We start from the raw sequence: 13,592 nt of genomic DNA, 5'->3' as shown, positions 1-13,592 counted from the left end.
CAAAGTGAGATCTGAAGGCGGAAAGTGCAACGAAGTAAAAACTGTAAGGCTGAAAATATGGTGTGGAGTAGACCCTGGGGGCCATAGTGTTCACTAGAGGCTTCTCTCAAAATAGCAAGTATCACGGTGGGTGAACAAATTACTGTCGAGTAATTGATAGAACCGCGCAAAGTCATGATGATATCTAAGGCAATGATCATACATATAGGCATCACGTCCGAGACAAGTAGACCGATACTTTCTGCATCTACTACTATTACTCCACACATCGACCGCTATCCAGCATGCATCTAGTGTATTGAGTTCATGACGAACAGAGTAACACTTTAAGCAAGATGACATGATGTAGAGGGATAATCTCAAACCAATGATAAAACCCCATCCTTTTACCCTTGATGGGAACAATACGATGCGTGCCTCGCTACCCCTTCTGTCACTGGGTGAGGTCACCGCACAGTATGAACCCAAAACCAAGCACTTCTCCCATTGCAAGAATCATAGATCTAGTTGGCCAAACAAACCCACAACTTGAAGAGAATTACAAGGATATGAAATCATGCATAAGAGAGATCAGAAGAAACTCAAATAAGATTCATAGATAATCTGATCATAAATCCACAATTCATCGGATCTCGACAAACACACTGCAAAAGAAGATTACATCGGATAGATCTCCATGAAGATCATGGAGAACTTTGTATTGAAGATCCAAGAGAGAGAAGAAGCCATCTAGTTACTAACTATGGACCTGTAGGTCTATGGTGAACTACTCACGCATGATCGGAGAGGTCATGGTATTGATGAAGAAGCCCTCTGTGTCCGAATCCCCCTCCGACAGGGCACCAGAACGTGCCCCAGATGGGATCTTGCGGAGACAGAAGCTTGCGGCGGCGGAAAAGTACTTTCGATGATCTCTTGATTTTTTTGGGATTTTTAGGGAATTTACAGGCGCAACCCCTAGGTCAGGGGATGCTCAGGGGGCCCACAAGCCTGGATGTCGCGGCCTCCCCCTGGCCGCGGGGTGGGGGCTTGTGGGGCCCATGGGGCTCCCCTGCCTTGGCTCCCAAGCTCCCCGATCTTCTTCTCTTCCAGAAAAAATCTTTTTGGGGATTTTCTTCCGTTTGGACTCCGTTTCAAAATCTCCTCTGGAAGGGGTCAAAAACATGGAAAAAACAGGAACTGGCACTTGGCACTGAGTTATTAAGTTAGTCCCAAAAATATATAAAAGACATGCAAAACATCCAAAGTTTGACAAGATAATAGCATGAAACCATCAAAAATTATAGATACGTTGGAGACGTATCAAGCATCCCCAAGCTTAATTCCTGCTCGTCCTCGAGTAGGGAAGTGATAAAGAATGAATTTTTGATGTGGAATGCTACCTAGCATAGTTGTCCTTTGCAACTTCTTTCACATGACATGAATGTTCAGATCCGTACGATTCAAAACAATAGTTTGCTATTGACATGAAAACAGTAATACTTCAAGCAAACTAGCAAAGTAATCATGAACTTTCAAAATAACAAGGCCAAAGAAAGTTATCCCTACAAAATCATATAGTCTGGCTATGCTCCATCATCCTCACACAACTAATGTAAATCATGCACAACTCCGGAATTGGCCAAGTAATTGTTTTCGCACTCTTACTTTCTCAAACTTTTTATAACTATCACGCAATACATGAGCGCGAGCCATGGATATGGCACTATAGGTGGAATAGAGTGTGGTGGTGGTTGTGAGACAAAAAGGAGGAGATGGCCACACTGACTCGGCATATCAATAGGCTATGGAGATGCCCATTAATAGATATCAATGTGAATGAGTAGGGATTGCCATACAAAGGATGCACTAGAGTTATAAGTATGTGAAAGCTCAAAAGGAAAACTAGTGGGTGTGCATCCAACTTGCTTGCTCACAAAGACCTAGGGCAATTTTGAGGAAGCCCATCATTGGAATATACAAGCCAAGTTATAAAATCAAGATTCCCACTAGCATATGGTAGTGACAAAGCAAGAAGCTCTCAATCATGAAGAACATGGTGCTAACATGAAGCACAAGTGTGGAAAAAGATAGTAGCATTGTCCCTTCTCTCTTTTTCTCTCTTTTCTTTTTTTTCATTTGGGCTCTTAGGCCTCTCTTTTTTTCTCTTTTTTTTGTTTTTGGGCTCTTTGGCCTCTTTTTTTTATTTCCTCACGTGGGACAATGCTCTAATAATGATGATCATCACACTTTTATTTACTCACAGCTCAAAGATCACAATGATGATGACTCCATAAGAAATGCCTCCGACAGTGTACTGGATGTGCAACGATCTAGCATGGCGTATGACGTTGAAACATCTCGCTAGTTATCTTACGATCATGCAATGGCAATATGAGAGTGACGACACAAGTCATGAGACGGAACGGTGGGAGTTGCATGGCAATATATCTCGGAATGGCTATGAAAATGCCATAGTAGGTAGATATGGTGGCTATTTTGAGGAAGGAATTTGGTGGGTTTGTGCACCGATGAGAATTGCACGGCACTAGAGAGGCTAGCAATGGTGGAAGGTGAAAGTGCATCTATACCATGGGCTCACATTAGTCATGAAGAACTCACATACTTGTTGCATAAGTTTTTATTAGTAATCGAAACAAAGTGCTAAACGCATACTCCGAGGGGAAGGGTTGGTAGGTGTTCACCATCGCGCGATCCCAACCTCAACACGAAGGATGACAATCAATAGATTAATTATGCTCCGACTTCCTAACATAGCGGTTCACCATACGTGCATGCTACGGGAATCACTAACTCCAACACAAGTATCTCTAGATTCACAACACCCTACTAATCATAACTCTCAATATTACCGAATCCACGTCTTAAAACTAATTGAGAGGAATCGAAACTTCTCTTTCTACTCAATGCACATGAAGATGGAGGTTTTTGCATCCTCTTTGGGTACCTAGCACATTTTGGACTACTTTCATAGCATAAGCCAACTACCAAAGCACGCACCGCCGTGCTCTGAAGATATAAGTGAAGCACAAGAGCAAAAGTTTCTAGCTCAAAAGATATAAGTGAAGCACCATGAGCATTCTAGCAAAATCACGATGAGTGCATGTCTCTCTCTCTCTCAAAAAGGTGTGCAACAAGGATGATTGTGACCAAACAAAAAGGAAAGACTCCTATGATACAAGACACTCCAAGCAAAACACATATCATGTGGTGAATAAAAATATAGCTCCAAGTAATGTTACCGATGGATTGAAGACGAAAGTGGGGATGCCTTCCCGGGGCATCCCCAAGCTTAGGCTTTTTGGTGTCCTTGAATTTGGCTTGGGGTGCCTTGGGCATCCCCAAGCTTGAGCTCTTTCCACTCCTTATCTCTTTGTCCATGAGAACATCACCCAAAACTAGAAAACTTCACAACACAAAACTTAAACAGAAACTTGCGATAACATTAGTACAAGAAAACAAACTACCACTTCTTTTGGTACTGTAGCAAACTTGAATTCCATCTATATTGATGATGGGCTATTGTATTCTCATTTTTCCATGGCTAGTACCCCCCCCCCCCCGATACTAACCATAGTTTCATCAAAACAAGCAACCAACTCAACAAAAACAGAATATGTCAAAAACAGACCAGTCTGTAGCAATCTGTATACTTTGTATACTTCTGGTACCTCAAAAAATCTGAACAATTATGACAGCCTGGGAAAAAGCATATAAATCAGCAGCAAAAAGAATCAACTCAAAATCTCTTTCTGAATAAAAATGAAAAATCATCTCGTGAGCGAAAAGTTTCTGTCTTTTTCCAGCAGGATCAAACAACCATTACCAAGACTAGTCATAAAGGCTTTGCTTGGCTCAAACACAAAAAGAAACACAAAAAACACAATCACAACAGAATTATGGAAGTGTAGACGCAACGAAACAGAAAGAAAAATAGAAATTCATTGGGTTGCCTCCCAACAAGCGTTATTGTTTAACGCCCTTAGCTACGCATAGAAGCGATAGAATCACGTATCGTCGTCTTTGGTGGTCAAACCATAAGTGGCCCTCATCATGGATTCATAAGGAAATCTTATTTTATTTCTAGGAAAGTGTTCCATGCCCTTCCTTAAAGGAAATTGAAATCTAATATTTCCTTCCTTCATATCGATGATAGCACCGATAGTCCTTAGGAAAGGTCTACCAAGAATAATGGGGCATGTAGGATTGCAATCAATGTCAAGCACAATGAAATCCACGGGTACATAGTTCCTATTTGCAATAATAAGAACATCATTGATCCTTCCCATGGGTTTCCTGATAGTAGAATCAGCAAGTTGCAAATTAAGAGAACACTTTTCAATCTCATTAAAACCCAGAACACATAAAGACTTTGGAATCGCAGAAACACTAGCACCCAAATCACACAAAGCATTGCACTCATAGTTTTTTTATTTTGATTTTGATGGTAGGTTCCCACTCATCATGAAGCTTTCTAGGGATAGAGACTTCCAATTCAAGTTTCTCTTCAAGAGATTTTATCATAGCTTCGACGATATGATCGGTAAAGGCTTTGTAGGTGGACTCTGAATCATTGGGGCACTTTTCAACCAAAGTGGATCCATAACCAGCCCCATAATCATTAGGTTTTACACAAGAAAACAAATATTCAATGGGAGTCACACCAAGCACTTTAAGATCTTCGTGATTCTCATCACGAGAACACGCCTTTTTAAGCCATTCATGTCTAGCACGAATTTGGGCGGTTCTTTCTTGTCTCTCAATCATGGAAACACGCATAGCTTTCAAAGTTTCATCCATGTTGATTTTGGGAGGAGCACATCTAACTTTCAAAGCATCAACATCACAAGAAATTCTATCCACGCTCTTAGCCAAATCGTCAATTTTGAGTAGTTTTTCCTCTATGGACGCATTGAAAATCTTTTGAGAGTTGATGAACTCTTTGATATTACTCTCTAGATCAGAGGGTAATCTATTGTAATTTCCATGAGTATTGTTGTAGGAGTTGCCAAAGTTATTAGAGGAATTACTAGGAAAAGGCCTAGGAACATAGTTTCCTCTAAAGGCATTGTTGTTGCCAAAATTATTCCTACCAACAAAATTAACGTCCAAGCTATCATTGCTACTCTCAATCAAGGAAGACAAGGGCATATCATTAGGATCTAAAGGAGCACATTTACTAGCAAACAATTTCATTAACTCATCCATCTTAGCACTCAACGAGTTAATTTCTTCTATAGCGTGTACCTTTTTACTAGTAGGTGACCTTTCAGTGTGCCACTGAGAATAGTTTGTCATGATATTGTCTAGGAGTTTTGTAGCTTCTCCTAATGTGATATCCATGAACGTTCCACCACAGGCGGAGTCCAAGATATTTCTAGAAGCGAAATTCAAACCAACGTAGAAGATTTGTATAATCATCCAAAGACTCAAGCCATGAGCAGGACAATTTCTAATCATCAATTTCATTCTCTCCCAAGATTGTGCAACATGTTCATGATCAAGTTGCTTGAAATTCATGATATCATTACGGAGAGAGATAATCTTAGCCGGCGGAAAATACTTGGATATATAAGCATCTTTGCACTTATCCCAAGAATCGATACTATTTTTGGGCAAAGATGAAAACCAAGTTTTTGCGCAATCTCGCAACGAGAACGGAAATAGCTTCAATTTAATCACATCATTATCCACATCTTTCTTCTTTTTCATATTGCAAAGCTCAATGAAGGTATTAAGATGGGATGCGACATCTTCACTAGGAAGGCCGGAGAATTGCTCTTTCATAACAAGATTCAGGAAAGTAGCATTGATTTCGTATGATTCCGCACTAGTGGCGGGAGCAATCGGAGTACTAATAAAATCATTATTACTAGTATTCGAGAAGTCACAAAGTTTGGTGTTTTCAGTCATGGTGACTTCAGCAAGCAGACAAGCACACAAGCGAACAAAAAGCAAGCGAGAGAAAAGGGCGAACGAAAAAGGCAAATATTTTTGTAAATTTTTGTTTTTCAGAAGTGGGGGATAGGAAAACGAGAGGCAAAAAAGTAAATGCAAGAGATGAGTTTGCGACACTTACTTGGATAAGCTTCACTTAGAATAATCCCCGGTGCCAGAAATTGACACGTTGACGGGAGACTATTCTTGACTTGATCCTCCCCGGCAACGGCGCCAGAAATTCTTCTTGCTACCTCTTGAGCTTGCGTTGGTTTTTCCCTTGAAGAGGAAAGGGTGATGCAGCACAATAGCAGTAAGTATTTCCCTCAGTTTTGAGAAACAAGGTATCAATCCAGTAGGAGAATCAAATCAAGTGTCCAGAGTACCTGCACAAACACAAACGAGCTTGCACCCAACGCTATAAAGGGGTTGTCAATCTCTTCAAGATTGATTGCAAAGTGAGATCTAAAGTTGGAAAGTGTAACAAAGTAAAAGTGTAAGGCTGAAAATATGATGTGAAGTAGACCTGGGAGCCATAGTGTTCACTAGAGGCTTCTCTCAAAATAGCAAATATTACGGTGGGTGAACGAATTACTGTCGAGCAATTGATAGAACCGCACAAAGTCATGACGATATCTAAGGCAATGATCATACATATAGGCATCACGTCCGAGACAAGTATACCGATAATGTCTGCATCTACTACTATTACTCCACACATCGACCGCTATCCAACATGCTTCTAGTGTATTGAGTTCATGACGAATAGAGTAACACCTTAAGCAAGATGACATGATGTAGAGGGATAAATTCATGCAATAGATATAAACCCCATCTTTTTACCCTTGATGGCAACAACACGATGTGTGCCTGGCTACCCCTTCTGTCACTGGGTGAGGTCACCGCATGGTATGAACCCAAAACCAAGCACTTCTCCCATTGCAAGAATCATACATCAAGTTGGCCAAACAAAACCCACAACTCGAAGAGAATTACAAGAATATGAAATCATGCATATAAGAGATCAGAAGAAACTCAAATAAGATTCATAGATAATATGATCATAAATCCACAATTCATCGGATCTCGACAAACACACCGCAAAAGAAGATTACATCGGATAGATCTCCATGAAGATCATGGAGAACTTGGTATTGAAGATCCAAGAGAGAGAAGAAGCCATCTAGCTACTAGCTATGGACCCGAAGGTCTATGGTGAACTACTCACGCATCATCGGAGACGTTGATGAAGAAGCCCTCCGTATCCGAATCCCCCCTCCGGCAGGGCACCAGAATGTGCCCCAGATGGTATCTTGCGGAGACAGAAGCTTGCGGCGGCGGAAAAGTATTTTCGTGGATCTCTCCCGTGGTTTTGGATTTTTCGGGGATTTATAGACGGAAGAGGTAGGGCAGATGAGCCACAGGGGGCCCACAAGCCTGCTAGGCATGGGCCCCCTGGCCGCGCCTAGGGGGCTTGTGGCCTCCCCTAGTGGCATGTGCCTTGGTTCTCACGCCCCGTGCGTATCTTCTGTTCCGGAAAAAATCTTTTCGGAAGTTTTATTCCGTTTGGACTCCGTTTAATATTCTCCTTTGAAAAGGGTCAAAAACACGGAAAAAACAGGAACTGACACTTGGCACTAAATTAATAAGTTAGTCCCAAAAAAGATATAAAGGCATACAAAACATCCAATGTTTGACAAGATAATAGCATGGAACCATAAAAAACTAGACGATGCCCCGCCGTTGCTGCGGAAAACATGTTAAATTTTTTTAGATAAATGTTAGAAAACTAATGGTAATGCAAAAAACCATTATAAAAATGTCTTGCTTAATTACATAGAAAAAAATCATGCATGAGGATATGTTTTGCATGAAGAGATTAATAAAAAAATAACTTATAACTACATGCATGACTTGATGATGTGGCATTGTTGCATGGAGAGGAAAAATAGATAGTGGGTTCTAGCTATTTAAGAATAGAAGATTATAGATACGTTGGAGACGTATCACTCACTAGGGACACATTGTGATCTATATATTCACACATGCATTACAGTTTCCGGTTAATACAATTATAGCATGAATAATAGACAATTATAATGAACTAGGAAATATAATAATAACCACTTTATTATTTCCTCTAGGACATATTTCTAACAATCTCCTATCCCCCTATTTGTTCCTTTTTTGTGTTGAAGTTTTTTCTGCTCTCTCGAGGAAAGCACAACATGACAAGGAGATTAAAGGAGTAACTTTTGGAGGCACTGCCCCCCACGTTACGCACTTGCTCTTTGCGGATGATAGCATAGTTTTTCTTGAAGGGTCGCGGGGAAATATGGAGGCTCTAAAAAATATTTTGAACACATATGAAGCGGCTTCGGGGCACAGAGTAAATTTATAGAAATCTTCAATTTTCTTCGGAAAGGGTTGCATGGATGAGATTAAGTCATAGCTCAAAAGTGCTTTGGGTGTTGAGTCAGAGGCATTGAGTAAGAGGTATCTTGGTCTCCCAACACTGGTTGGAAGATCTAAAGATGGCACTTTTAAATATGTAACAGAATCCTCCAAGACAAAGTGTAGTGGCTGGAAGGGTCAAGGACTTTCCATTGTAGCAAGGGAGGTCCTTATAAAATCTGGTCTTCAAGTTGTAACTACGTTTACTATGAGTTGCTTTCACCTCACAAAGAAAATGTGCCAAAATCTGACTTCTATCTCATCGAAATTCCGGTGGGGTGCAATGAATGGTGAACGAAAAGTACATTGGGTCTCTTGGCAGAAAATGTGTCCAGCAAAAAGGGATGGGGGAATGGGATTTCGTGATCCGGAGGCTTTCAACCAAGCCCTCTTGGCAAAGTAAGCTTGGAGGATATTGCAGCAGCCATCATCTTTCTGTGCTAGAGTTCTTAAGGCACGCTATTTTAAGGAGGATTCTATCATTTCAGCAACCTGTCCGCTCAATGCTTCATATACCTTTTGGAGCGTCTTAATGGATGGTGTTAGAGCATATTTCTCCATATGTGGTTTTGGTAATTGATGACAATCCCTATGGACTAATGGTTGCCTTAAGTTATATTCGAAGGATTTGTCCATAGACACTTCTTGAAGTCCATCTGTTGGTTTCAAGGAGTTTATATGATGACCAAGGTGGTATTCAAGGTATTATCCAAAGATTGGTCATAAAGACACAACATTGGTCAAGACTAAGCAAAGAGTAAATCAAGATGATCAACACACAAAGTGTACAAGATGTACCGAGAGGGATCAAGTGATCCCATGGTATGGTAAGCATTGTCCATAACGCTTTTGTGTACTAATCCATTGTCTTCGTGAGAGTTCTATGTGGGGTTAGGTGTGTTTACATGGGTTTGCGTCAAGAGGAAGATCTCATTCAACCTATGAAGGATGACATCAAGTGGCGATCGTCATCGAGATTGCGGTGTGTAACTTCAAGTGGAGCATCACGAAGATATCATTCTTTAAGTTTGTCGTCCATTGTGATGGCAATGGACTTTTGAAGATGTGCTGAAGAGTAGCTCATCCATAGTGAATATGGGGGAGCAATCAACTGGTCTTCATCAAACCAACACAATCAAGAAAAGTGGTCCATCTTGAGGAAGCTAATATCATCATCATCTAGCTCAAGAGGACTAGGTGCAAGGTATAGGTTTGCCCTTGATAGGTTTTCTATTTTAGGACAGATCACCGTACTGTCAAGAGGGGCTCTCAAGTGAGTAGCTTGATCGTATCGTTCGTTGAGAGCTCAAACCATTCGCATCCTTGCATCATATTTCTTGGTTCTTGTTTGGTGTTTCTCTTTGTGAGTTTTAGAGCTTATGGTCATCTTCATGTCAAGCTCGAGTTCATCGAAAACGAAGTCCGTATGCATCTTCTATGATGTTTTTGATGTTGGAAGTTTTTGCCGGTTCTTCACTCATAGGGGTCTCACATCTCTATATCATTGGCATTTTCACAACTGCATGTTTTTAATATTTCCAATCTCTGTTTGGATAGCTCTTGTCATCTTGAATCCAACAAGCTTGAGTTTGCTCGATTCAGAGCTCGTATGTGAAAGTTATGGCAGTTTCAGTGGCTAGCGGTAGTAGTTTTTTACTACCGCTCTCTAGGCGGTAGTACGGCTCTTGGAGCGGTAGTAGTTTTTACTACCGCTCTCTGGGAGGTAGTACCGCTCCGTCGGACCTTTCTTTGCATCTATAGCCTCAGCGGTGGTAGTCATGGTAGTAGTTTTTTACTACCGTGGTTGGTGAGCCTACCGTGTGGAGCAGCGATAGTACCCCTCCTCGCAACGGTAGTACCGCTCCGCTCGGGCTGTTAGTGGGGGTAACAGTTGGATTCTTTCCCCCACTATATAAAGGGGTCTTCTTCCCCATTAGATATCATCTATCTGTTGAGCTCGTGTTCTTCCCCCATTGTTGACCTTCTTAGAGCTTGCTAACTCTCAATTCCTCCAATGATTCTTGCCAGTTCTTGAGGGAAAAGAGAGAGGAGATCTAGATCCACATCTCCACCATTCACTTTCTCCTCTATGTGAGGGGAACCCCTTGGATCTTGATCTTTGAGTTCTTTGTGAGCTCCTTGTTCTTCCTCTCATATTTCTCCATAGCTTTTGTTGTTGTGGAGGGATTTGAGTGTGAGGGACTTGACTACTTCGTGTGTTCTTGCCATTGCATTAGTCGCATCGTTTTGAGTTCTCCACGGTGATACATGGAAGTGAGAAGTTGAGAATCTTATTACCCTTGGGTACTTGGAACCCCTAAAGATTGTTCTTCGTGGATGCTTTGGCATCCTAGAAGCTTGGTGGTGCCTTAGAGCTCAATCATTGTGGTGTAAAGCTCCGGGCAAGCGCCGGGGTCTCCAATTAAGTTGTGGAGATTGCCCCGAGCATTTGTGGTTACCTCGAAGCCATATGCCATTGTGGTGAAGCTTCGTGGTGTTGTTGGGAGCCTCCAATTAAGCTGTGGAGATTGCCCCAACCTTGTTTGTACGGGTTTGGTGACCGCCCTCAAGGGTCCCTTAGTGGAAACATGGCATCTTGCATTGTGCGAGGGGTGAGGAGATTATGGTGGCCTTAGTGGCATTTTGGGGAGCATTGTGCCTCCACAACGCTCCAAAGGGAGATTAGCATCTACAAGGGTGTGAACTTCGGGATACATCGTCGTCTCCTCGTGCCTTGGTTATCTCTTACCCGAACCCTTTACTTATGCACTTTACTTTGTGATAGCCATATTGTTTCTTGTTATATATCTTGCCATCACTTAGTTGTTTATCTTGCTTAGCATAAGTTGTTGGTGCACATAGGTGAGCCTAGTTGTTTTAGGTTCTGTGCTTGACAAATTAAACGTTAGTTTTATTCCGCATTTGTTCAAGCCTAAATCGTAATTATTTTAAAGCGCCTATTCACCCCCTCTAGGCGACATCCACATCCTTTCAGACGGGATCTGTTGCGTGAAGGGCTCGTTTGGCGCATTAGAGACGGGACCAGGATTAATATACATCATGCAAATTGGATTCCAAGGAGTGGTTGCATGGGACCTATCGGGCAGATGTATGTGCAAGGGGTGACAAGAGTGTCTGACTTATTTTCTGCACATGGACGCTCATGGAATTATGCGCGGGTGGATGCTATGTTCACACGCGATGATGCAGAAGATATCAAGCAAATAGCAATTGGTGGACCTGCCACACATGATTATTTGGCTTGGAACTTCACCAAGAACGGATGCTTCACTATGAGGTCCACCTACCACCTGAAGATGTCTATGGGAAGATCGAGGAACGGACAACCGGAATCCTCCAGTTTGGTGCTCAAGCATAGGTTTTTTTGGCGCTATGGGACACCAGTGCCCCGCCTAAGGCCAAAATTCATATGTGGAGGTTAATAAATAATGGAATGGCGGTTGGATCGGAACTACATGGACATCGGATTAAACGAGGAATCTTTTGTGTTGCATGTGGCAGAGAAGAGACGATCTACCATCGTTTTTGGGCTTGTCCACATTCAGCCCGGTTCTGGCAGCTATTTCACTCAGAGAAGGGAGTTGAGGTGGCAATCCCACCGTGTACGTTGAACTCCGAGAGTGGATTGGCAACCTGGTTGATAGGGTGGTTCGCAGGTGCATCCGCGGAGGAAAGGGAAGCGATGATACATGCCATTTATGGACTGTGGCTCGCACGGAATGAAGCTAGGGATGGGAAAAAATTTGCACCCCACATGAAATATTGGCATGTGTGGTAGTGCATTTGGACGAATGGAGGTATGTCCATGCTGGTGAGATGAAAGAACCGGTGCAAAAGTTGATTCAGAAATGGAAACCACCCGATGAGGGGTGGCTTAAGGTGAACTCGGATGGTGCTTTGTCCCGCCAGGGTGGAAAGGGTGGCGGAGGTGCGGTGATTAGGGATCATAATGGTGCTTTTCGATCCGTTGTGTGCCATCATTTCCCGAACAGAGGTGATCCGGAAGTGGTGGAAATTCTAGCTTGTAAGCGAGCATTGGAGGTGGCAGCAGAGGGGCAAGCTCAGAGGATGCATTTGGAGCTGGACTCTCAATGTGTGGTGTAGTTGCTGAAGCAACCAACGAGGGACTTGTCCGCTACGGGACCGTGGGTATAAGAAATCAAGGCAATGCTGCGTTCATTTGCGGACTACAAAGTTTTCTGGGTTCGTCGTTCGGCTAACGCCGTCACGCATAAGCTAGCTAAGGTAGATGTTGGTGATGAACTTGTAAGGTTTGGTTGGGGACCCTCAATACTTTGTCCTAGACGTAATTTCGAATGAGATTCCAACATTTGAAATTTAAATAAAGCGGTGACATTAACCTAAAAAAACTCAAAACGCTGTAAGAAGGGTTTAGAATCAGTTTTACTGTCCTTATTAATAATAAGGCTGCTCATAGTGGAGAGTAACATATAATAGTATCATGCATATGTTACTATTGTATGATACTACCTTCATAGTGCATAGTATCATAAACTAGTATCATAGGTGATCTCATTTATTGACATGCATGACACATAGTAGCATAGCATTTAACATGTTACGGTATCTACCTATGTTACTCTAATCCTCTCTCTCTTCTTTAATTACTTGCCACATCACCATATTTGCTACTCCCAAGACTATGTTACTACTCCCTCCGTCTCGGTGAATAAGGCTGCTCATAGTGGAGAGTAACATATAACAGTATCATGCATATGCTATTATTGTATGATACTACCTTCATAGTGCATAGTATCATAAACTAGTATCATAGGTGATCTCATTTATCGACATGCATGACACATAGTAGTATAGCATTTAACATGTTACGGTATCTACCTATGTTACTACCTCCGTCACGGTTTAGAAGGCACGGTTAAGTTTGCGTGCATTTCCACAACACACAAGGTTTAAGGCGCATTGCATTTACTCCTAGCAGCCAACTAGTACTTCGTTGTACTACTTCTGTATGCATGTGTAGTGTGAATGCTATTTTCAACTCATTTTACAGCCAATCAGTAACAACCTAGGTTCTAGAGAATTTCCATGCACACCTTCTAAACGTGACAGAGGAAGTAGTATTTTCTCAGTTGATTAGGCGCATTAGCATCTACATCTGCTACATCTCACAACCAAACGGTGACTACCTTGGTCGCAGT

This window comes from Hordeum vulgare, chromosome 1H (assembly GCF_904849725.1).
Source record: "Hordeum vulgare subsp. vulgare chromosome 1H, MorexV3_pseudomolecules_assembly, whole genome shotgun sequence".
Lineage (NCBI taxonomy): Eukaryota > Viridiplantae > Streptophyta > Magnoliopsida > Poales > Poaceae > Hordeum > Hordeum vulgare.
Note: the sequence above shows the minus strand (reverse complement) of the source record.